A 24,949-nucleotide genomic window follows, 5' to 3' on the forward strand; every position below is an offset into this window, starting at 1 on the left:
CAGCTAAGGCATCCTGAGAGAAGTGTAGTGGGAATCGTGGATGGCGACCCTCGGTAGGACAAGACCAGTGGGGTTTGGTTTCCAGGGATCTTCTTGTGTTCTGGAAAGGGAGGGAGCACCGCAATCAGGTATGCTTCTCAAATAGAAGACCCCTCCCAAAATTAGCCCTGCTTACCGCCACCCTCCCTTCCTTTGGATATTGTGGGGCGTTGTCCCCAGCCCTGGCGCGCAGGTGCCACCGACTTGTCTATACTTAAGGATTCTTATGCTCCCAGCGTGCACCCGGGAGGAGGCTGAGGCTCCGGGCAGGAACTGGGTCCCCAGCGCGCCTCCCCAGCAGCCGATCCGCCCTTGGTCCACCCGGGGTTTTGCGTCTGCCGCGCTCTCCTCCCTCCTCCGCCCTCCGCTCCCTCGCTCCGCCTCGCCTGGATCAGCCCTCTGGTATTTCCTGCTGCTCAGCGACAGCTGAGCCCCTCGCGGGCCCAGCGCGGCCCGGCCTGGCCCCAGCACTGAGTGCAACCAGCACGGTAGGATCCGCTGCTGGGGACCGGGAAGGATGGGGCTGATGGAAGGCCGGGGAAGGCCAGGAGGGGACTCAGCAGGCCTGAGAGACTGCAGGGCCACGGAGCCGGCGTGGGGGGTCGGGGAGCCCTCAGGGGCTGGTCTGGGGGAGACCCTGGATGCATCCGAGTAGCCCCTGACAGCAGGGTATATGAGAAACAGCGCCTGGCTGGGGAGTCCGAGTGGAGGGAGGACTTCTGGGTGGCGGGTGGGGCCCGCGTGTGGGTGCGGCATGCCCAGCCCCGCTTCCCACTTGGTGAGGCTAAAAGGAGTCAGGACTAGGCGAACGGGTGGGAGGGTCTGGCAGCCTCCGACCCTGGGAGTGGAGGAGTCTGTACCCCAGCCCAGCAATAGCAGGGAAGAGGTGTCTAAGAGGTCCTGTAAGATCTTGGGTCTGAGATCTCAGTTCCCTGGCTTGATTCCCGGGATGGTTCGTCAGGGTCCGCAGAGCAAGTGACTGCTGACCCATCTTGCCCTTGGACTCTGTCCACCCGTGGATTCGCATAGGACTGGGTCCCTAAAGAAAGGGAGGGAGCTTGGCATTGTCCAGATGACTTGAGCTGCACTTGAGGATGTCTGCGACTGGGGTGGGGTAGGACCTGAGCCCCTCCCAGCCACAGGTCCAGCTGGCTTTGCCTCTCACCTCAGACATCCTGGCTTTTTAGGTCCAAGCCCCTGATCTCAGTTGAGAGTGGCTCCTAGGGGTGTGGGTAGACACCCCCAACCAGGGCCAAGGGGGGCTTCTTCACCCCTCACCCACCTTGAGCCAGGCTAGGCCTGGCTTACTAGAACCACTGATTTGAATTTCTGGTCTTTTGCTCCCTTGGGCTCTCTCCCTGGGACTTGTCACCCACTTGTCTATACTTAAAGATCCCTATATGTGTCCACCTTTGACTCCAGCCTGTGCAAGACACCTTTGTCAGGTCACAGGAGCAGAAGTGGTGGTGTCAGGGCCTGGGAAAGTGAGAAAGACCCTTGGGGTGGATATTACACTTTTGAGTTTGTTTTCTGTGTCTCCGTCATCCGTCTGTCTGTCATCCCCCTCCCCCTTGCAATAACAGCCAAGAGGCAGTCTGGCCTTACTATGTTTTTGGCCCCAATAGCTTTGCTCAAGCAGCGGCATGGATGGAGGTGATGGAGGTGAGGGTGCTTGCTGAGATTTTGAACTTGGTGGGGTTCCAGAGGAGCACAGAGAGCTTTGCAGGTGTCAGACAAATCTGGGTGATCTGGGTGGCAGGTGGTGACATCTGGCTGTCCCTTTCAGACTCCTGACTGCAGATCTATTGTCTGCCTGCACGTGTATGGGGCAGCAGAGTGGGGCCTTTTAACACCAGGCCTGGGTGCCAAGGAACGAAGTGTTTGCGTCTGTCTGGTTTGCCTCGCCAGGCAGTGTTTAGAGAAGGGTGAAGCATCTGGGTGAGGCTACTCCCCCACAGTGCTGTGCCTTGTCTCAGGGAGACTGCTGTGCTATGGCCCAACCCCAGCAGCAGCACATCCTGGATGTCAGAGGGGTTCTCCTTCCCAGCCAAGGGGTATGAGTCCTTCCAAGCTTGGCTCTGGGCTCTCTGCCGATGCCTAAGGCATCCCTTCCCCCACACCCTGATTGTGTCTGCTATGCTGAAGATGTCCAGGGTCAGTTTCCCTTGTCACCCAGGTTTCTTTCAAGAAGCTCTCTGAGCTACAGTAGAGATCCAGCATGGCACGGGGGTTGGGGGAGAGACAGAAATGGCACGTGCTGTGGAGTGTTGTGTCTAGGAGCTGTAGTGGGGCCTTGAGCCATCTGTGGTTCAGCCACATGCAAGTAGGCACACGCCACTCCTGGCACACGGGTGCTGAGCTTACTCAAGGTAGTAGGGGTGTGTCCTACCTTCATTCCCATTTATTGTTCAAGAAAAGGATGGGTTGGAGCGTGGAGCTGCTTTTTGGAAATATGTGGGTCTCCCGGTGAGGCCTGGGAGCTTGAATTCTGACTCTGAGATACAAATGACCTCAAGCACGGGGGGGACTATTGAGTTCAGATGCCTCCCTGGAGCACTGCAGGCTGTTTGCAGGGCTGGCTATGCAGCCCAGGTGAGCACCTTCAGCGCTGGGTGGGGCAGGGAATGAAGCTGGCCTTTTCACAGGCTGTCCACTAAAAGCCATACTGTCTGCCCTGGGATGTCCAGTCACTATTGAAGGCTATCCTGTAGGAAAACTACTATTCTGTGTGAATCTTCCTTCGACTTACTGAGGTTTCAGCTCAAAGATAAAGAATTCATAACCTGCCCAAATCCCTAAGGGTTTACTGACCACTCATTAGAGAAGTATACATAGATAGGGAATTTTGCGCTGGGGTCAAGGACAAAGGCCTTGGATATGGGGTCCCATTGGGATTGTCTTTTCATTGCAGTTTCCAAGCTTGGACTCAGGAGCATGCACACACGAGAAGCAGATTGCTTTGTTCTGATGCCAGCTGAGGGAGCTGGCATCAGTCATGGCATCAGGACAGGGGTTGGGATGCCTTTATGGCAAAACAGAGGCTCCAGCTTGGAGTTCTTTGTCTACAGATCTAGCTGGGGCATCTTCATACCTTCTGATGAAGAGATGATCTGAGACAGATGTGGCCCACAGAGGGATCCTTATGAGGGTGATGACAGACCTGTGGGATGGGAGGGGCCTGAAAACCATTGAGAAAGGTTGGGGAGCCACCCAATCAGACCCCTAGGGTCATCCTGGTCAGTGTAGCCTTACCAAGGTTATCCAAGTCATTGAGACATAAGAGGAAGCCTTTATAGTTCAAGGCAGGAGCCTGGCTGACCATTATCGACTGACCAGTGCAGAAGAGCCTAGAATATACAATGGCCACTCAGGCTCTAAGCTCAAGCCTCACAGGACTTTCCCAGCCTCCTACCTGCCCAGCTCCTGAATGGGGCATCAATGTTCCCCAGCTCACAGGCTCTCCCTTCCTATCACACCTACCTAGTCCTCCAACAAGCAGACAGTGAGCAGCCTTTCTACACCTGGACTTAGAGACAGAGCACTTACTCCAAGTCTGTGATGCTCTGGGTTCCATAACCAGCACTGCTAAGATGCAAAGGTGTGTGTGTGAGTGTGTGTGTGTGTGTGTGTGTGTGTGTGTGTAACCTGAACTTCACCGCGGGTCTCTGGGTAAGCTCATGGTCACAGGGGAGCTACGCCTGGTCCCTGTCTTCTGCTTTCACCTTGCCCCATTTCTCACTCCCAAGGACTCATCCACACGCCTGTTTTTATTACCCTAAGACCTTGCACTGGCTGTACTCTCTGGTCAGCTTTCCCCCAGATCTGATCATGGCAAGCTCCATCTGATCCAGGTTCCACCAAAGGTGTCACTTCTCTCCAGACACCCTCTGTGCCTGTCCTAAAGTATCTGTTTTAAATTCAGTAGCGTTCATGCTTCCTTCTTAACAGCTTGTAATTATATCTGAAATTATCTTGATTTATTTAATTGGATGTCTAAATATTCAGAGAACAGTTGGGCCAGAGACAATCTACGAAAGGGTGCTGTCACCTAGCATCATTGTCTGTTGTCAGACTGTGATCTCTAGGCTCAATCCCCAGGGGCTGGCACACAGTCAGCCTTCAGCACTTGTATGAGATTAGAAAGGAAATCCCCAGAAGTGGCAGGTCTGGAGCCAACCGCCCGTCTTGCCTTTTCCTCCCCTGCCTTCCCAGCATCAGGAGGTAGGAGGCCTACTATGGTATTATGTGTGACTCTTCCCTCTCAGCCTCCAGCCTCTGAATTCAGAATGGCTCCTGCAGATCGGCCTTGGAGCAGAAGACACCTGTATCCCTATGTGGCATGTGCAAGTGGTTGTCGCCCCTCCCTCAAAGACAGACAGAAGAAAGAGTTACCTCATCGGGGTTCATAACTTAGGTAGAGACATAAGAGGCCTCCTGCCCACAGGCTGCTGGCCTGGTGTGAAGTCACCTTCCCTAGACAAATGCCTAAGAAGTTTGGAAACCTGTAAAGTCACTGAACCAACTCTCCAGGGGTCAATGGGCACAAAGAGCACCTGCATAGGAAGAAGCCAGGCCTCCAAGACCTGGTAGAAACAATGCAGAGAGATTTTGGTGGCCTATCTCTTTTCCCTTCAGCTGAGGGACAGGTTCTCACACCCAACCTGGGAGACTGCATACTCTCTGGGTGAGTGCAGTGTAGAGAGTTCAGGTCCCTTAAGAGAGGATCAGGCCTGGGAAGTGGTCTCCACTCACAGGCTGAGGTGACTCCTGTCTGAACCCTGCCTTCTGCCTTCTTTTTCAGGCTAGGAGGAAAGCCACCTCCCAGATTCTGGTCCATAGACCATAGCCAGTGCTGCTTCCCTGAGTACAGTGGTAGAGGAGCCTGGGGATGATCACTAGGCACAGGGCAGGGGGAAGAAGGCAGGCCAGGTTTCCCATTTACAGGACAAACTTCATGCTCAGCTGTATCAGAAAGTCACCTTCGTTCAGAAGTTCAGCCTGAGGGGCAGGGACTGAAGTAGCACTGTGTTCCTTGTTCTGCAAGGGTGAGCCAGGACAGTGAGGGGCTGCTCAGCTCTGGACCACCCTTGGCTTCTCCAGCCAGCCACAGTCCCAAATTCCAGAACCACCCAGGCCAGTCAGATCTCTGGTACTATTCCTGGGCTCTGAGACTCACAGGGGTCTGGATAGGATAAGTGGATGGAGAGGCCTGGCCATGGAAACCTTACAGAAATTATGTACCCCAAGTGTTCTACCATGATGGGCCTTTGTCTTCAAGTTGCCTGTCCTTGTGTGTATTGCTGGACTCAAGTGAAGTCCCCAGTATTGGTTAATATCAGCCATTATGTGCTGACTGACTTTCATATTCCTTAAAATCCCAGTCAAAGGTGTCCACCCTGCAGCCATCATCCCCCTTGGCACTCCCCCCTGCTGTCACCATGGGCCTTCTGCAGGTGGAATCCCATGTGGACCCTGGTTCTACTCAGGACCTGCCAACCCCTCCCTTTACAGCTCCCTCTCTGCTTATGACCTTAGCCTCAGTCCCAGCTGTCCTGAGCTGTCTGTGTGGGTGGTGGATACCAGCCTGTGAAAGACAGCGATTCCGTTTGGGGGGGCTTGTTTGGACCCCAGTGTCTACAGCATGCCTGCCATCACCTACAGAGCTGGGATCCTAGAACACAGACTCCTCACATGGTGCAGGTCCAGAGAGACCCCCCCTGATCCAAGGCCTAGAGAACTGTGATAGCTCTTATCTTTGATCCCCATTTGCCTACCAATCAGCCCTTTGCTTAGGAACCAGACCTTTCATTGGCCCAGATCTGGGTAACAGGGCTGGTATTCAGAATCCAAGATGACAGACAAGCATGATGGCAGTTCCCAGGCCATTCTGGCCTCTGGAGCATGCCCTGTCCCCTGGGAAGACTTGGCTGTGGGAAGGGCCTGGCAGCTCTGAGTCTTTAGATGCTACCCTCTTGTTCCAGAGTTCCACATGCCTGATCCTGATCCCTGTTTCTCCAGCCCTTTCCAAGCTTCCCTGGGTAAACTGAGGCTGCTGATGCCCCAGCTCTCATTTAATAGGAAGGCAAGGTTACCTTCAGCCAGCATCGAGTTCTCTAGTCGTAAGGCTTCTTTACCTGACTCTGCCCCCTAACCAGCAGATCCAGGGACTCCCGTAAGCACATGATCTCCAGGCAAGAACTTCTGCAAGCAGAGATTTTCCACAGTGCAGCACGCACACACACACACACACACACACACACATACACACACACACACACACACACACACACATACACACACACACACACACACACGAACTGCTCCTTACGCCATTTTCTCTCATTAGAGTCACATCATATTTTATGCACAGAAGTTTCTGTTTATTCTAAAGAGTTTGAAAGCTGCTTCTTACTCCTTCCTCCCGCTGGCTCACACACTGGCACAGACAGATGGATAGTCAGCGTCACTCAGCACTCAAGTCTGGCTTCTCCAGCCTTGTGTGGCTTCCCCATGGCTGATGTACCTGCTACTGGAGACAAAGCCCACTTTTCCATAGCCCCACCCTACTGTCCTGCAGTCCCTGGACCAGGACAGAAGCAGCTGTGAAAAGCAGGTACCAGTATGAGCAACAAACCTTTACCTGATGTCCTGTGGCATCCTTTGACCTCTGTGGGCAGAGGGACCGAGCGGCCAGTTTTGAAGGGACCCCTCACCCACTGTGGTGCTATGCTAGGTTTCCAATTTGGGCCTGGCACCTGCAGGAAAGCGTGGGCCCCAGCTGCTGAGAGGCCTAGATTCTGCCTCTGAATAGCAACAGAATGACAAGTCCCTGGAAAGCAGGTCCCCAAAGGGCAGGCGAGGCTTCTGGGAAGAGGAGGGCATTTGGCTACATATTAATGGGGAGTTTGGGATGTAAAGAGGCTGTTGCTTTGACCCAGAAATTCAACCCCAGCATGTTACCCCAAGGGTCAGGCTGCTTGGGCAGGGCTTAGCTGCTGGTCTCATCTCAGTGGCCACTGTCAGTCATTGCCAATGGCCAAGCAGGTAAGCTGTTGTTGAGGGTCTTGGGGGAAAGGGAACAGAGGACTTCCCATGACTGACACCTGAGGAGAAGTATTAGTGTGCATGCACGGCTTGGGTGGGCTGCTTAAAAGTATCAACTAGTCCAGGCTCCATGAATCTAGGTGGTCAGACTCACATCCTTGCTGCTTTTTCTTCCCTGTATCCCAGTGGACTCTTTCCCAGTACAAGCCCTCCCTGATGGTGTCCACCATAACCAGTGCCCACCTTCCCAGGAGAACTTGAGCTGAGAAGCCTAGGCCACTTTTCCTGTAGTCTCAATTGAATGTAGGGGATCAAGGTGTGCGGTCTTTGGTAGCCAGGGGCACAGCCATCCTTACCCCACTTCCTTCAGTATGACTCAGGGGAGCTAGTGCTGGTGGCCATGTGGCTATTTAACTAGCATGGTTCTGTGGACCTGCCCCGAATATGGCAGTGGCTTAGCTAGGCCTCTTGCTGCCTGCATCTCTCTGTCCTCTTAGATGTCTTGCCCTGGATGAAGAGCTTGTCCCTGTCTCTGGGATATTGACCCAGTGTCCCCAACAAGTGCGTAGTAGATGCGAGATGTTTGGGGTGGGCTCAGCACCCAATACCTGACTCATATCACCCATATCTTCTAGTCACCCACATCAGTGGAGGCTAGCCTGTTGCTTCAGGGTGGCCCGTCATTACCGTCATTAGTCTAACTCAGTATCCCATTCCTTCCTTTCTTTTTCTTTTTCTTTTTCTCTTCCTTCCTTCCTTCCTTTCTTTTTCTTTCTTTTTCTTTTCTTTTTTTTTCTTTTTCTTTTTTTTTGAGACAGGGTAGTATCACTACATGTCCTGGCACTCCCCATCTAGACCAGGCTGGTCCTGAAGTCTCAGAGCGCTGCCTGTCTCAGCCATTTGGTTTCTAGGATTAACGATGTGTACCACCACACCCAGCCCTTTCCTTCCTTAAAAAAAAGGAAAAGACAAACAAACTTTTGGGGGGCAGGGAGGAAACATGCTATAGTGTCTGAGGACAGCTTGAGGGAGATGGTCCTTTCCTTCTATAATGTAAATTCCAGGGATTTAATTCAGGTCACAAGGCTGGCAAGCAAGTGCCTTTCTTTAACAAGTTAGCCATCTCATAGGCCTCCCTTATCTCTCTTTCGGGGGTGTCTAACCTGTGGCTTGTGCGCCTCATTAAGCTGCGGATTGTAATGAATATAGCCCAAGACAAAAGCATAAAGTTTATTAAAATATTGTGTTTGGAGTGGGGCATGAGCTTGGCTTTTGTTATTGCTGTTGTTTGTTTTGTTCTTGTAATTCAATTGTGTCGTTCTCTAGTGTGAACTTTGCCGATGAGAATGTCCTATCTGAATGTCAAAGGTTAGACACACCGACTCAGCTAGGATCTCCCTGCTGCTGGTCCCAACTTCTGTCTATCCAAGCTTAGTGGAGCCCACTCTTCTCTCTAGCTATCAAGTGTCCCATGGTTGCTGTGTGACATGTCTGTGTAGTTTAGGGGTCTTGCTGAGCACCGAAGCATATAGACTCTGAATGGTTAGCCATGACGCTCCCATCCCGAGTGACACTGAGTGTTCAGACCTCAGTTTCTCTTGTTCATCTGTGAAATGGGCTGTCATGTTGCCAGGTTGTAGGGATGCTGAGAAGATTTGGCAAGAGCAGGAACTAGGTCTACTGTGAGTGCAGGTCCCAGCCAGGACACGGCTTTGTTTAGAGATGACATGGGTTCTCAGAATGTGTAGAAGCACTTCCTTTCATTAATAAAAACATCAATTAATAATTAAACATTGTGAAAGCTTTAAACACAGAAACCACATAAACTAATCGAAGCCGTGCTAGCCTCGAGAGTCAGAGTGTGCCAGCTTTGTCAAGACATCATCTTTGTCTATATTTGCTTCAGGTTGGTTCTGAGAGGTCAGTCATGCTGCTGAGGGAGGGAGAAAGGTCTCTGTGCAGTCCCTCAGCTGCAGCACCTTCCCCAGAGACTGCAGCTCCAGTGTCCCTGTAGCCATTCCCAGACCTCCTTTGAGGGCCTTTGCTGTTGAATGACAGACCATCCGTCATGAGGGCACACTAGTCTCTGGCTCCAGTTATGCATGGTCCAGTCTCAACCTGTTGTTGTTTTGTTTGTCCTGGTTTTTAGAGATAGGGTCTCACTCTGGAGCCCAGGCTGGCTTGGGACTCACTGCAGTCCTCCTGCCTCAGCCTCCAGAGTGCTGTGGTTTCATTCTGTTCACCCCTTCCTTCTGCTTGTGTCTCAGATGCTGCAGAAAGTGCTGCCCAGCCTGGGCAGCTGGTTTCTGCTCTGTGGTTACAGAGGCTCCTGTTTGCCTTGCTTTGTGTGGAAAAGTCTAGTTTGCTTCCATTCTGTCTGTACTGTGTCCAGGTATCCTTAGGTGCATCTGTAAAGATCTTCTAAGGGATAGGTGGCTAAGGGGTGCTCATCACCACTGAATTGGGATGTGGTTGCATTCCTGCTGGAGTGCAGTCCTGACTCTCCTAGCCCTGGGGGCTCTATCTACCTCAAGCATTCATCTATTATCGGAGAAGACTCCAATTCCTCTTATCCATTTAGAGGGAAGATATTAGAGGGAGTGTGGTCCTCCCAATCCCAGCTTGCAGAATAAAGGCTTGTTCCCACAGATGCTTGCCAGGCCTTCCAGCATTTCTAATTGGCCAATACAGTTTGTTAATTAAAAACCAAAAAATTGGCCTGACCTTCCCTGAGGCCCTGAGAATCCAGAAGGGTGGAGTCTGGCTAATGGACTGCGGGGTCTGCATGGAGCCAGTGATAACACAGGGCCCACAGTGACAGCACAGGGCCCACAGTGACAGCACAGGGCCCACAGTGACAGCACAGGGCCCACAGTGACAGCACAGGGCCCACAGTGACAGCACAGGGCCCACAGTGATAGCACAGGGCCCACAGTGACAGCACAGGGCCCACAGTGACAGCACAGGGCCCACAGTGACAGCACAGGGCCCACAGTGATAGCACAGGGCCCACTGCTGCCTGTGGTGCTGAATTGCCTTGCCTGTGTGTCTGTGATGTGATCATAGTCTTCTGTACCCGTAAACACATCACAATTTTGTCAGCATTTACCTGTTCAAATCGTGGCTGTTTTCTGTCTGCCCACAAAGCCCAGGCTCAGCAGGCCATGGGTCAAGCTTTAAATAAGCATGGCGAGCCAAACACTAACCACTCAGGGCTCACACTGAAAAGGTGAGCAGGAAGTTCGTTGGACAGGTTATCTTATGTACAAAGCCAGCAAACCTCCGTAGTCACGTCTTGCCACTCACTGCTCATTTCTACCTTAGGGCTGCCTGCCTCCTGTCAATCATAGATTCCCAGGCCATAATCCACAGGCTAGAGGGAAATTAGTGTTGTGTCTTTCCTGAGTACTTTCTGCTCCACTGTGTGAGGAGATCGCAAACCCCTAAGGCCCATCCTCCTGCCTTTCACTGGCAATGAAAGGTCTGGGTCTTCCCTGAATTCTCTATATTTCCCTTATCAAGTACTGTCTATAGACCCTGGTAGAGTACTCTCAGCATCCTTGGGCATTTGAGGCTCCCTCAGTCCCTGGCACTCCTGCAGATGCTGCACATGGAAAATGAGGGAGACACCCTGGCAGAGCCTGTTCCCTCAAAAGCTCAGCCGAGAGCTCCAGTGCAGTGTAAGGGGAAAGCTAGAAGCTCCTCCCAGGCAGCCTTGGTGGACAACGGCCCATCCCTTGTGGCCTGGACACGTGGATCACTTGGGAATTTTCCCAACTTGGGTCTGTGTCACCTGGCAGTCTGAGCTTTCCATTGGTGAAAAATGCAGTTTAATGAACGACTGCACACAAATAACCCCCTCACCCTGTGCGTTATTTTTAACCTGTGTCTGTTTTCCCATTTATTTGCAAACCTCATCTATTTGGGGAACAAGCTGTGTATCTCCAGCAGGCGCCTAGCCCACTGACGGCGGTCATTCATCGTCCCTGGGGCCTCATTCCACTTAGGATGCTGGTGTTTGTCATCAGCCATAGTGGACCTTAGGAGCTTCTGCAGGCCACTGGGGCTTTTGCCCAGATCACACTGCTAATCTTACTGGGATCCAAGCTTTGAACTCTGTTCTATGCTCAGTGGAAATTGATAGCTATAAAGGCACCATGGACTCAGCTCCTTGAAACCTTAAGGTGCACATGAGGAATAACCCTCTTTCTCCAGGTAGGATGCCTTTGATCCTAGCACTCAAGAGGCAAAGGCAAGCAGGTAAGACTAAGGCCAGCTTGGTCTACATATCCAGTTCTAAGTCAGCCAGGGCTAGCTACATAATGAAACTCTGCCTCAAAAAGAAAAGAAATAAAGAAATAACCGGTTTCCTGTGACCAGGGTAATTTTGTAGGCCATTTGGCTCCCCCCTCCCTTGTTTTTAAATTATTTTCTTAATTTTTTTTTTTTGAGATAGGGTCCCAGGTAGCCCAGATTGGTCTCAAACTTACTATATATAGCTAAAGATGGCAGTTAACTGCTGATTGTCCTGTTTCTGCCTCCTGACTTCTGGGGTTGCAGGCAGGTACCACATCACTTAGGTTATGAGGTGCTAGTGATGGAACCCAGGGCTTCATGTATGCTGGGTGAGCACTCTACCGTCAGCCACATCCCAAGCCCTGATGGCCTTTTAATGACTCATCTCTGTTTGTGCCCCCTTTACAGAAGGGGACACTGAGGCTCAGATATGGCAAGAGCTTCCCCAGGTCACCACTGCATACAAGGCTATGGTTAGAACCAGCACACAAAGTGATACTTGTGCCATAAACCCAAGGTCTAGAGAAACAGCTTGGTGTTCTAGGATTGAGCCTGTGCTGCTGCTGGGCTTCAAACTTCTTAAACTTCCTGTGGGAGGGGCTATGTCCACTGTTGCCTGGGAAAACAGATGAGTGGTGGTGCTAGGAATGTGAACAAGATTGGAGAGCTTGTTTGGAGGTCCTAGCAAGGGAGCCTCAGCCCAAGACCCCAGTTCCAGGGATTCTGACATCCTTTTCTGACCTCTGTGGGCACCAGGCATGCATGTGGTACACAGACATACATGCAGGCAAAAGAGTCAACACATAAAACGTTTAAAAATTAAGAAACACGAGCAAGCCGATCATGTTCTAACAAGTGTCAGCAGGAAGCCCTGGGACTTCTCGGTGGGGGACAAGACCCCAGAGCAGCCTTGGCTACTTCCACACCTCATCCTTCCTGGGGTCAAGACTGACTATCAAATTCATGATCGGAATCCAGAGCAAGCGAAGGACTAGGGCCTCTGTTTAGCATATAACAGATTTCCCGGGACCCAGTCTGAGAGACCTTTCCTGCCTCTCTGAGGCAGAAAGAGTTCAGAGACAAGCAGGATGGAGATAAAGAGCCACAGTATTGAGATGGGCTGAACCGAGTGAGGAGCCTTGGAGGAGTGTGGCTGAGAACTGTGTGTTAACCTGGGAGGACCACAGGTTACTACTGAGCCCTGTTCAAGGTGGATCAACCATTTAGGTCTCACTATCTAGCCCAGGCTAGCCTCAAACTCAGCATCCTCCTGCCTCTGCTTCCCAAGTACACATGTGTGCCCTTGTGCCTGGCTAGTATCTGCTATGCCACGTGACTAACTAAAATCACATTCAGGAATAGATGCCGGCCTATACTGAAGCCACCCAATACTTTTACTGTTTTTGGTTTGTAATTTTTGAGAGTTGATGTTTGTTTGTTACTGTGTAGTCCAGGCTGGCCCCAATACTCCTGAGTGCTGGAATGGTCTCCTGACCAGAGCTCAATCACCATGGGCTTTGCCAGGACCACCGTCTCTAACAAATAGAGAAAGAAGCAGGTTTGAAGGTCTGACAGCCAGACTCTTTTTCCTTGACAGCATTAAGAGACTAAAAGAGCATCAAGAAACATCTCATGCTTCACCGACTGGTCTAGGTGAGGCCACCCAAGCTACCAGTATCATCAGGAAACAAAGGTGACAGGGGTTCATCTAGACTGTCAGGGAGCAAAGCAGGGGCTTCAGGGGCAAATTCTGGGAGTTCTGAGTGTGAGCCTTTCCCCAGGAGCAGGCAGGGGGCCCAGGAGCTGACCAGGCCAGGAGTCCTGCATGTGGGGACCGGGAGAAAACAATCTGCATCCCAACCACTAGGCACTCAGCCGTCTAGTGTGCCATGCTGCCTGAGACCCACTCCCACTCTTGGGCATGGGATGGCACCGGCAGCATCACTAGCAGCTCTCTGCGGAGCTTGCTGTCTCTCCTGTGTTGTGCCAGGCAGGTGTGCAGCAGTGGATTAAAGAGGAACAGAATGGGGTTAGTACTGGGTAGGAAGTCAGGATGAGAACTCACCTCCAGCTCCCTGTTCTTTGTGTGGAGAGGGTGGGGGTTGTTTGAGGGCCGGTGAGATGGGACAGGCCATAAAGCTGGGTTTGGATGTAGCAATGGGTCAACTTGCACAGCGGTGACTTTCTAAGGCCTTTGTGTTTCTGAGAGCAGAGTTTTCTAATGCCACATATGTGGGTGAGGGTTCACCCACCTGGTATGTTACCATCCTGGGCCACTACCATGGAGGACTAGACACTGGACATCAAGACAACAGAATTCATTCTTGTGTAGTCTTTCCTCAGGCTAGAGATGAGGGAAGGCTGCTTCCATGGGCCACCAGGAAGTAACTTTCCTACTCTTTCTTAGCTTCTGAAGACCCAGGCTCACTAACATGTGGACATAACTCTCCAGGGTATTCCACATCTCTCCCTTTCCCTCTCTCTCTCCCTCTCCCTCTCATTCTCCCTCTCCCTCTCATTCTCCCTCTCCCTCTCATTCTCCCTCACTCTCCCTCTTCCCCTCCCTCACTCTCCCTGTCCCTCTTCCCCTCCCTCACTCTCCCTCTCCCTTCATCCCTCTCCCCCTCCCTCTCTCCCTCCTCTCTGTATTTCTCTGTTCTGTCTTTAACAGGACCCCAGGCCTTCTAGTGACCTAACCCAAAGACACCATACTCTTATTTTAGCTTATTTTATTTTATTTTATTTTATTTATTTTATTTTATTTTATTTTATTTTATTTTATTTGTTTTTGAGACAGGGTTTCTCTGTGTAGCCCTGGCTGTCCTGAACTCACTCTGTAGACCAGGCTGGCCTTGAACTCAGAGACCCACCTGCCTCTGCCTCCCAAGTGCTAGGATTAAAGGCATGCACCACCACTGCCTGATACCATACTCTTGATTAGTACTTAAATCTATGTTTTAGAGAGACAAAGGTCACTTCCTGTACTCTTAGGCAGTGGTCAGGAGCCCCCAAGACTCTGGGGGAGATGAACTAAGAGCCAGCTGGGCCTACCCAGTTGAGGGAAACAGTGGAGAAAGGAGTGGACTCCAGGACAATGCTGCAGAAGCCACTCATAGCTGCAGTCAGTCCTGATGGCCCTTAGGCTGGCGGAGTGGGGGGAATAAGGCTCGTAGGAGGAAGACCTAGGCTGCCCAGGCAGTGGGTAAGGAGCTGGGAAGGAGGGCTGGTGATTGATGAGGAGATGCCCCTAGGAGGAGAGGGAGCCTGTGGGATCTTGTGCTTCACCTTCCTGGGCTCAGGCCCTGAGCCTCAGCGTCCCATGCTGTCTTGCCTGAGACCTGAGCCTGCTCGTCCCTCCTGGCCCACTCTCTTGTGTTAAGTGTTAAGCACATGGTGCATGTGCTCTGGGTGCCTGGGTCACTGTTTGTCCATCAAGGGCTTCCTGGGGCCCTCTTGAGATCTGGAATTCTTAGTCTAGTCCTCTGCCCCAGAGGACAACCTGGAAGGGAACAGCAGCCATTGCATCAGCGTGTTTACTTGGTGACAGAAAAACAGTCTTTGAAAAGCCCTTGTCCAAACAAGGAAACTCAAATTGCACTGCCTGCTCCCTGGAGACCTAGGACTCTACTCCTGAGACCAGGTCTTCACTGGCTTTCTGTGGGGGAAGCTGCTTAAATTGCCTCTCACAGCCCTGCAGTGCTCCCCAGCCCTGCCACAGCAGCAGAACCCTCTAGCAGGGGACACCCTGAGACAAAAGCAGAAGATAATGGCTCAGGTGCCTGGACACCAATGACCTGATGCACATACCTAGGCTTGTGTGTGTGTGTGTGTGTGTGTGTGTGTGTGTGTGTCGATTTGCATATGGGATGTGTGTGTGTGTGTGTGGTGTATATATGTGTGTCGGTTTGCATGTGGGATGTGTGTCCGTGTGGTGTGTGTGCATCCTGGCAGCTGCTACTTGTGACCCTAGAAACAAATGAGGGCCTATGAGCCTAGGTTAGCCATGCACCCTTAATGAATGAGTCCCATGCTGCTTCTGCTTTGGCTGCTGCTGCTTTGGCAATTGCTGCTGTGGCTGCTGAGGCTGCTGAGGCTACTATGCCTGCTGCCATGGCTGCAGTGGCTGCAGGGCTGCCGGGGCCACTTGCTATTTGTTCTCTGGGCTGGTCCCAAGCCCTGAAAAGCCTATGTCTGGGGGATTGTGGAGGCTGGAGGAGTGGAGCTGTTGGTAGTATCATTTCAGGGTAGACATGCAAAGATGGACCTTGGGCATAGGCGCCCCAGGACCCTGACTCTGCTACATTTAGGCCTCAGGAGCCTTTAGGAGGGCATGGCCCAGGCCTGGTCTGGGTAAGGTGAGGTTGGAATAATAGTGAAAGCAAAGAAAATGGGGACCTTGGCAGTAGGAACCTAGGCTGTGTCTCCTCCTGCACCCTCTAGTCATGAGCTCTTCTCAGCCTATTCTTCCACAGTTCCTGCACCCCTCACTCCTTACTGGACCTGGTGCTGGTCCTACAAAGTATTTTTTCAGGCTTAGCTTCTAGCTGGGCTCCTTTCAGCCAGCATTCTTTTCCAAGGGTGGGTGCTGAAGGATGAGCTGACTCCGCACCCCAAGGCCTCCAACATGCTCCAGATGTTCCTTGTACGGTGTAATATCCCCCAAATATACCCAAACCCTCATCTCTGGTGCCTGTGAAGGTACTCTCACTTGGAAGAGCCCTTCCATGTGTAAATGAAGGTCTTGTAAGAGGTCTGCCATGGAGAACCAATGAGTCATATAGAAGATATAGCCACAAGCCAGGAGATGCCTGGGGTACCCAGAAGGTACAGAGGCAAGGGAGGTCCCTCTCCTGGAGTCCTTGAGGGCACTGTGATTCATCTGGCACCTCGAGTTTGGATTTGGGGCCTCTACACTCATTAGCAAATAAACCTTTAAGCCATTGTCTGTGATTCTTTGTCAAAGCTATCCTGGGGAAGAATGCATCTCCTCTTGGGGGAAGCTGATGGCAAGGCCAAGGAGGCTCCCCCTGCCAACTATTTATTTCCATCAGTAGGAGCCTGAGGTCCTGGATGTAGTGTACCAAGAAGGCTTCAGTTCCTGAGGGGGAGGTCCCCAAAGACAAGGGAAAGGCAGGGGTAGTGGGCTGTCAGCATCAGACTTCATCTGCATGTGGGGATCAGTGCTCGCTGCATCTCCCTACTGTGTGTCCCTTCTCTCTCTTTTCACCTGTCACCTGCTGCTCATGGGGCCTGTGGCTGTGCTTCTGCTTTAGAACTTGTCATTTCAGAGTGTGACCAGCATGTCAGTGTTCAGATCCAAATTTAGACCTGGGAACATTAAGGACAAGCCAAGTTTTCTCACCTCTTCCCTGGAACTGTTTCTTAGCCTGGTGGACTTGGGACCACCAGGGAGAGGTCTCCAGACCCATCTGTGTCTCAGTACTAGTGAACTGGCCAAGCAGCCATGGCAGGGGACTGGGTGTCCCTTGTGGTTTCCTATGGTTCCTGGGATGGGTGGTGAGATGACCAGTGGTTTGTCCTTGTGATGAGGAGGGAGTAATCTGAGCGATGGGAGGAGGGGAGGAGTTCCTCGGGAGGGGTTGCCTTAAGACTTCTGGTGGGTTCTGACAAGGAAGATGAGGAGAGGACAAGACTGGGCTAAGATGATGGAGGAAGAGCTGCTACACAGTGGTCTCTGGAACCCCCTCCAGGGAGCATGCCAAGCCCTCTATGGAGATAGTCCAGAGTGGACAGGTTCTCTGGTCAATCCACTCTTCCACCTGAAAAGCTGTGTACCCACATGTGGGCCTTTGGTGCCTGGGAATGGGTCAGGGGTGTATGAAGAAAGAAACTGGCTCACAAACACTACTCCTGCCTTGGTAGGGTGTGGTGGAAAAATGGCACCTCCTAGTGCTGGGCCTCACCCACCTGTCAGAACCGCCTGTAGCTCTCACCGTAGCTCTCACCTGACTGACAGAACCAGTTTCTCCACAAAGCACAGGGAAGGGCCAGCAAAGGGAGTAACCCCACAGCATAAGGTATGGTGACCAGAACTGTCACAGCTACTTATCCACAAGGGCCCCTGAGGGAGTCACCCTCCTGTGGTCACCCTCCTGTTCTCACAAGCCCAGTTAGTAACTGAGACAGTAAGAAGAGCTGAAGTCCGAGGCCACAGCCTTGTGAGACCCTGGCCTCAGGTGAGTACGGAGGTAAGGCTGGCAGGGCAGGTTGCTTCTAGCTCTGAATCAAACTAGAAATCAATTGGCTTCTTTTTTCCTGTTTCAGTTTCCCTGTGCCTCTGTTTCACAATCTGTAAAATGGAAAGGAGCTAACAGCCTAGGGTGAAGTCTGAGGGAGGGGTGTAGGTGGGGTTCCCTAAGCAGTGAATGGGGAGGGGTCCTAGGTTCTTGGAGGGGGCAGAGCAAGGCAAGGAGGGCAGTGGGCCCCCAGGTGTCTGCACCCAAAGCTCATCTCCTGGGCTATCGTGGTCTGCTGCTCTTCACAGACGCCGGCAGTCACTATAGGGTGTGGCTGAGTCCAGCAAGGCCTGCCCTGCACTGACCAGTCACATGATCCTGTGTGATTCAGTGGTGGCTTGTGCCTCAGACACCACATCTCTTAAGTGAGAGAAGTCAGAAGAGAGCACTAGAAACCTTTGGATCCCTTTCTTCTTTTTCTCCTCCCCCCATTTTATGTGTGTTGTACACACATGTGCATATATGGTCTTTCATATGTGAGGGCACTTGTGAATATGTACATGTATGCGCTTACATGAGCTTGATGTCAGGAATCGACCTTGATTGCTCATCTACCTGTTTTTTGAGGGAGGGTCTCAATCAAACCCAGAGATTGTGGGTAGAGCTAGTCTCCAGCTTGCCGTGTGGTTCCCCTGCCTCTGCCTTTCTGAGGCTGGGATTACAGGTGGGCACCACACCCATATGGCATTTACACGGGGAACCCAAACTCTAGTCCTCGTGTTAGCATGGTGAATACTTTATCTCCTAAGTCCTAAGCCATCTATAAATCTTCAGGGTCTTTATTGCTTCAAGTACTCAGGATCCCGCCGGTCCTAGGCAGTGGGGAAACAGAGGAAAAGGGGAGGGGCTGCTGCCTGACTGGCATCTGCCATATTCAACAAGCAGGGGCAGGAACACAGGGGTGGCTCCCGAGAGAGCTGTTGATGAGACTAAACTTGCCAAACCTAGATACCCAGAGATAGCTTTGCCTCGTAGGCAGCTCACTTTTCATGGCGTCACCCTCTCCCCTTGCCAACCCAAGCTGCGGTGAAACTCCCTGGTCCCGTGTCCACTGGTAAGAATGACTGGGCCCTTTGGGAAGCCTCTCATGGTATGGACAGCAGAGGGGACTGTGTGGTTGACCCCACAAACTAGGGCAGAAGGACATGTAGGGTCTAAAGCTATGCGTGGAGGAAGTCAGAACTCTGACCACACTCAGGTGAGAGAGATCCCAGGTGGGGAGAGGCCTGTCAGGCAGAGAGTCACACTGCAGCCTGGCTCAGGAGCATATATACAGGGTTATAGCTCATGGGGCTCAGTTTACTATTCCAGCAAGTGAGGAAGCCATTGCTTGTTTCATCTGAGGGAGGAGCTCCTTGATCTTCAGATCTAGAACTTTCTTATTTATGAAGAGGAGGAAGTCTTGGGGAGGTGGAGGGAACCGTTTGTCCCAAACTAGGACCAGGCCAACAAGTAGTTATGAAGTGCTTGAAGCCAGGTGGACACATAAAGAAGAGCCACATGGCTGAACCCCAGAGTTCCCCTAATGCCTTTTGGGTAGTTGGTTGTTAGTTTGAAGTTCCACTGCACCCCGAGTCTTTCCTCAGCCCTCTTAAGCTGGGATGCCTCTTGGCACCAGAGGACAAGGGAGAGTGGGAGGTAACCTTGGGATACCCTGTAGGTATGGTGCAGGCTTCCTGGTCTGATGCAGAGCTGGGCCTGGCACAAGACTGAACTTAGTATTTTATGCCCATCAGTCCTGTCCCCCAAGTTCCACTAGGGCCTGAGTGGGCATGTCTGATGTGGGTGTTGTTCAGTGATTGACATTGGGCTAGTCTCCCCCACAGCACTTCCAGGCCCCCACATCTGTGTCCCTTGTCACTCAGCAGGTAGAATTGAAGAAGAAACAACTGTGGGGTGTCTGTCTCCAGTAGTTACTTCATCTAGGGTCTTCTGGCTGGGGCTACATGCCAAGATCAGTACAATGTACAGACCTGCCACAGCCATGTGAGGGGTGAAGAGACCCTCACCTCACCATTCTCCCTGACATCAGGCCAGTCTGGCTTTGTTACATCTCACCACCGGGGTAGCTCCTGGCCATGTGGGTTAGCTCCTTGCCATGTGGGTTAGCTCCTGGCCATGTGGGGCAGCCAGGCAGCCTTAGATCATGTGGTGGGGCAGGTATGGAGGCAGCAGGCAGCAGAGATCCCTCTGGTGACCTCTTTGGTCTCAAGACACCAGATTCACATAGCTAGCCAGACAACCTAAGACAACCTCTTAGAGATCATGGCTTGCCGGGTCTTTAGTATCCATCCTTATTTCTGATTAAGATGTAGAAGCCACATCCAGAGTCCAGAAAGACCCACCATGTCCAGGAAGCATGAGCCTCCCCAGGGCAGAAGTCCTCAGTGGGGATGTACAAGCCTCTCAGAACCAGCAATGACAGTCTCTGGTGCTATTAGGGAGGAAGCAAGAGAGACTACAGCTACCTCGTCTCCTCCAGTCTTCTTGTGGTCTATCCAGATAGTACAACCTACGTGGGGAAGTGAGGGGCTAGACCAGGTAAGCAGGTAACTCTGGGCAGCACCCAGCTTTCCTGCTGGTAGAGGTGACCTGCAGAGCCATCCCACTGGGGGAGGCATGCTGTGCATTAGAGTGGGGGAGCTAAACTCGGGGTGTCTATGCAGCCCCAGGCCCCCTGTGAGAGCCCCTCAGGCGTGCCCATTTAGTACAGGACTGGTCTTGACTGCAATGGAGCTTTCCCCAGAAAATGGAGCTCCTCCCATGTATGTGTGGAGGCTTATGGCGAGTCTGGGCTGAAAGTGGGACAGAGTTCTTGACCCCTGGTTGGCCCCTCTTCCTGACTGCACTGTCCCCTGTCCTTCCTCTAATCCTCCATAGTACCCCATGCCAGCTTACATAACCACCGAGAGCATCGCCCCATTGCAGTTTGTGTCCAAAATCAAAGACTCCTCTCAGTTGGATGGGACAGAAGGGGCTGAGCAGGACACAGTGTGGACAGGGCTTTTCAGTGATAGCTGCTGTCATTCTATGGGGTCTGCCAGTTCTCCCGTGGATATGCTGGGCTTGCAGGCCACATTCCTTCATTTCTGAACTGCTTTCAAGGGTTTGTACCCCAACAGCTTTTAATGAGCTCAGGAAAAAAAAAAACATCAGCACATATACACACAGAGGAAGGCCTCTACCTGATAGAGTCCCGGCAGCTAAAGCCTCACCTCTCTCTGGGGACCCTAGCCTGTCTGCTCCCAGCAGCTCCCCATGGCCTGTGACTGAAGAAACTACCCAGAGACCACAGTGTCAGCCATGGGTGCACTTGGCTGTGCCAGGTGCCTCATGGCCCTACTCAGAAAAAGACCCTCTACATGTAGTACAGAATGAATGTGGCCACGGGAATGGGCTTCACATGGTCTCCAGTCCTCTGCAGGAAGATAGAATGATAAACTCAGGTCAGAATCGCCCCATCAGCTGGAGTCCATGCAGGTGGAATGGGAAGGGGATGTGGGAATGGATGGCTTCATCAATTCTTTCTCTGAGGCTCAGACAAGCCTGGGCCCAGATTTCAGATCTCTGCCTCCTTCTGTGTGCCCTTGACCTTTCTCCACAAAGATTCCATTGTTTTGGCCAAAGGTGGGCGTCTGTCAGCAATGGAAGTGGTGGTACATTGGAGGCCAGATCCCTGTTTGGAAGCTAGCCGGAGGGCAGTGAGCTGGCTCTTTCCTGGTGGGGTGACCCAGCTGGGAGGGGTATCCTCCTTGGGGATTAAGTGGCTCAGATGGAGGAATATTCTCATTAAGTAGATAACTTAGGTGAAAATGTCTCCACTCTGTATGAGGTGTCCCAGCTGGCAGGGGTCCTTGCCCACTTTCCAGACCTTTGTCCACAGGGACATGGGATTAACGGAGCAGAGACAGTACTGGCTCTACCTTGTTTGCTCTGGGAGGCAACATCACCCCTGGTACCATATCAGGCTTCTATGCTCTAGATGAGAAACTGAGTCTGAGGAGCCTATCTGGCCTTGTGTGGAAGGCAGGGCCAAGGTAGGAAGTTGGAACTGCCTCCTTCCTGTTCTGGCCCTGCCACCTTACCTTGTCCTAGGTGGCCTGTGATACTCAGCTGGGCGGGAGAAGAGCAGAAACCCTGAGAAAAGGGACCAGGAGTTGACTGAGGTCAAGGAAAGATGGCCGCACAGTGGGAGCCATAAGTCTTCTGGCCAAGCCCCTAGTGCTCCCAGGCTCAGACACATGGATGATGTACCCTGGCCACGGCATAGCAACACAGTGGAAGCTACAGACACTGTCACACCAGGAATCACAAAAGCTCCAGGTCTATGAGCCCAGGGTACAGATAGGAAAGGATCCAGAGAGGGTCTGGGATGGGATGTCAGGCCCTCAGGAGGGTGTGTCTATCCCCGTTAGGAGGAGAGAGTACCGCTTTACCAGGAACTGCTAGAAGGGTCACTTCCCACAGCCTCAGGGATGGGTCTGGCCACCTGTTAGAGCCCTTCAGGAACTTTCCTTATAGAAGCAACTCCAGCTTCTCCTGAGGCCACTTTCCATCCATGAGCTAATTCTCTGCAGTATTACATAGCCATGCGTGTACCCAGCTCATGGAGCACAGAAGGGCTAAGTAGTCAAATCAACATAGGATGTGCCTCTCATACAAGCCCAATGTGTCAGAGCACAGATTCCATATGAACTGTAGGAAAACATGGGTACCAGAACAGTGGCCCGAGGAAGTATTCTGTGGAAGAGCTAATTATCTAAGGAAGGAGAAGAGTCCCAGAGGGGGTCCTGTAGAGGCAAAGGCACACTTCAGCTACCTAGGTAGAGAGAAGAATGGCTGTAGACCAACTGGGGTGGGTATGGTGACACTTCCCTTTCTCTTCCTCCCCTAGCAAGGCACAGAGCCTGCAAGTCCATACTCACCCCCATTTCCACGGGCTCGGCCAGTGAACAGGCCCTCCCTGGGCCTCATGGCACCCACACTGTCTCTGACTTGGCACTCAGCTTTGATTCCCTGTGGACTAGGAGTTCATCCCCACACCCCTTCTTCTCCCATCAAGCCTCAGGGTTCCAGGAACACCCAGCCCATCCTCCACTCAGAACATTGTTCTTCTAAGAGTCACAAGTCTCCATTGTGAAGCCAAGTTCAAAATGTCCCTTTCTAACGTGTGTATCTGTCTGGCCTGTCTTCTGTGGACTCTGACTATAGACAGAGCAAAGACAGAAGGGTAGCTGGATGGCCAAGTGAGGTGACCATGTGAATATGGTCACCAAAGCCACTCTGCCAGCACCAGAAGGAGGTGGTTGTTTCACCTGCACCCTTTGCAGGCTAAGGAGCCGGTCTGGCTGACACAGAACAGCAAGGACACTATAGGCAGAGACTCCCCCATGCTCAGTTAAAGCTTTCACTCCCAAAGCAGTTGGGTGGCGGTTGTTTCACCTGCACCCTTTGCAGGCTAAGGAGCCGGTCTGGCTGACACAGAACAGCAAGGACACTGTAGGCAGAGACTCCCCCATGCTCAGTTAAAGCTTTCACTCCCAAAGCAGTTGGGTGGCGGGTTCCACGCCGGTCTGACAGTTAGGCCTTCCAGTCACACTTTATTGCATAATGAAGGTTTACAGCCTTAACTCTGGAGGTGACTGGCTTAGACTGTGCAAGAAGTCCTGCCCTTAACCTGTTGGGCTTTTCCTTGTGTTTGTGGCTTGTAGTCTTCTTCTCAGGCCTAGGCCAGAACTGGGAGATGAGGCCACACATATGCCTAACATCTCATTCTCTAACCACTTCCCTGTCCTCTGCAGCGTGCCTGGCCTTCTGTGTGATACCATCTTGGGGGATCAGGATTTCTAGGTTAGGTCCCTCCAGGGCAGAAGCGGGCACCATTCTAGACTTCCACTCCATACAACTATATGCACATAGAGGTATGTTGTATGCTTGCCTTGGGCGCCTTCCTCTTAGGTCCCACAGGGCTCTCTCTGCCCATGACCCCATGCATGTGCAGGTATATTGTGTGCTTGCCTTGGTCAACAACTCTGATGGTTACTGTGGATAGCAAGCTTTGCCTTGGTCACCTCTCTGCAGCTTCTCCCTAAGCGGAGCCCAGTGTAGGAGGCGCTGGTCAGGGAGCCTAGCCTTGCTCTGGCACTTTCAGCCAGTGTCATCTAGAGCTCCACACTCCTAGGTCCCCATCCAGGAGCTTCCTCGCTTGTTGCTGCCCTGCGTGCTGACATCAGGTGGTGGGCAAGACAGAACCAGAGAGAACTCGAAATTGAGCACAGGATATGCATGTGTGCATATGCATATGTGACTCCATGCATAGGGAAGCCAGAGGTCAACCTCATGCTGTTCTCAGCAGCCATCCACCTTGATTTTGAGTCAGGGGCTCTCCTTAGCTTAGGGGCTTATAGATTTGGCTGGATGGCTGGCCAGCAAGCACGAAGGGTCCACTGATTTCTCAGCACTGGGATTATAGGCTCTGAGGATTGAGCTCAGGCCCTCACGCTTACACAGCAAACGTTTTACCAAATGAGCCGTCTCTCCTGCCCAAGAGTTTTAACAAAGAACTGCCAGGGAGGGTTTCTAGGAGCCTCCAGTGCTATGCAGAGAATGTGCAGAGTTGCAGCCACAGAGTGGTCACCCAGAGGACACTTCTGAGTGGAATGTGACAAAACCCAGCCTGCGCAATAGGGGTGGGGATGCAGGATGAGAGCAGAGCCATACAGAGGTCCTTGAGCAGGCTTGGGCTCAGCATTTGCAGGACTGTGAAGAGGCCCATGGTGGCTGGGACCCAGTAGGTGAAAGAGCCGGTGGCATAGGTTGGACAGAGCTGGGGACTCAGAGACCTGGCTGGCCTGTGAGATGCGCCTCCACCACCTAGTGTGTGACAGTGGCCTTCAGACGCAGGCATCTCTAAAGGGCAGGGTGAAGCACAAAGAAGGATGGTGGAGTTGGGGCTTTAGGATAACTCTGCAGGGCTGAAGGCTCCTGCTGAACAGGTTGAAAGAAGCTGGTGGGCCACCACTGGCTGGTGGCTGTCAGCTATAGAGCCATGGGCTCCTGGTATACACCTGAGTTGCATTAAGGCTGAAGGGAGGTTGAGGTGTCTGTCCATGTTGGCAGAGTAGTCACTGCCCCTCCGACATCATGTGTCTGAGTGTAGGTGAATGAGAAGGAAGTGGGAACCAGGCTGGTCAGGTGACTGACTGACTGGAAAGATTTGGGGAGAGAAGGAGAATGAGAGGATGGATAAATGGATATATGGATGGATGGATGGATGGATGGATGGATGGATGGATGGGTGGATGGGTGGGTGG

The 24,949-nt window shown here is 52.2% G+C and overlaps 1 protein-coding gene across 1 annotated transcript in view; it reads left to right on the plus strand.

The window, feature by feature from the left end:
* Nucleotides 1-441: 441 nt before the first annotated feature.
* Nucleotides 442-24,949, plus strand: part of Osbpl5 (oxysterol binding protein like 5) — a 53,713-nt gene continuing 29,205 nt past the window's right edge. Inside the window, exon 1 of the mRNA XM_028771176.1 lies at nt 442-527. The gene's annotated coding sequence lies outside the window, so the exon portion shown is untranslated. The remainder of the gene's footprint in view (nt 528-24,949) is intronic.

The sequence above is a fragment of the Grammomys surdaster genome, unplaced genomic scaffold (genome assembly GCF_004785775.1).
Source record: "Grammomys surdaster isolate TR1022 unplaced genomic scaffold, NIH_TR_1.0 205, whole genome shotgun sequence".
NCBI classification, from domain to species: Eukaryota; Metazoa; Chordata; class Mammalia; order Rodentia; family Muridae; genus Grammomys; species Grammomys surdaster.